Raw genomic sequence first — 1,180 nt, forward strand, 5'->3', positions numbered from 1 at the left:
GAGTGGCCACTCGGAGTGAATCTTAAAGGACGGGTGGGATTTTGAGAGGCTAGAGATGGATGTGGAAGGACATTTCACACTGAGAGGAACTGCATGAAGGAAGACAGAGTTAGGGAGTTTCATGGACCCCGACTAGTTTTACATAACGAGACCACAAGTTAGATTCATCATCTATTCCCTTTGAAACCATTCTCCAATCACCTATTGCTAACCAGGCAGTAGGATAGATGCTGGGGATGAAAAGGAATAAGTGTGGACCCTGTCCTCAAGGAGCTCAGTTTAGAGGGGGGACGCAACTGTCAGCTGACGCCTTGTGAGAGCTGCTGCTGCCACGGGAGTTACATGAGCACAGAAAAAAGAAACACTTCCCATGTGGGGAAGAAGTGAGGGAGAACCTGAGAACAGAAATGGAGCCCACCGCAGAGGCACTGAAGACAGAGCGCTGTTTAATGGAGAAACACTGAAGGCTTTAGAATACGGGGGTGATGACCAGAAAGGGAAAGGTAAACAGAATACTTGTTTTAGAATTCACCCATATTCACTCATCTTGAGAGCCTGGACTACTAGAAAGAGAACAACAGCAATATCCCTTAATTATATCAATCCAGAGCCTCCTTGGATGGGAAGGGACAAAGTCCCGCTGGATGTAGCCCCTTTTCCATGGGTCTGTGACCACATGGCCTCCAGAGGGCGTTGTTCACCTTCAGTTCTCAGGATCAAGTAGTTCTCAACAGTGAGCCAGCCCTGGAATTTCCTGGAAGGCTTGTAAACACAACGCTGGGCCCCACCCACAGAGTCCCTGAGGTGGGACCTAATAATTTGCATGACGAATGAGTCCCCAGGTAGATGCTGATGCTGCTGGTCCCAGAGACCACACTTCAAGAACTGCTGGTCATAAGGACCTAAGGCCCTTCTTTGTGTCCTTCAAAAGCACAGGTGAAGCAAGCCTAGAACCTTGGAAGGAGACCTTACTAAAGGTTCAGGAGGAAAACAAACAATCAAACAACAACCATCCAAAGACAGAGCTAGACCCCAGCAGGTAATGTGGTTTATATCTTGTGGCTTTGAGTTCAGAGAGCCCTCTGAGCCCTGCCTTCCTGACTGAGATCTGTGTCGTCTTCCCAGCCCCCTTCTTCAGGGCAGATGCACATGCCCTAGAGAAAGAGTAAGTAGTTTTTTC

The sequence above is a fragment of the Myotis brandtii genome, unplaced genomic scaffold, assembly GCF_000412655.1.
Source record: "Myotis brandtii unplaced genomic scaffold, ASM41265v1 scaffold266, whole genome shotgun sequence".
Lineage (NCBI taxonomy): Eukaryota > Metazoa > Chordata > Mammalia > Chiroptera > Vespertilionidae > Myotis > Myotis brandtii.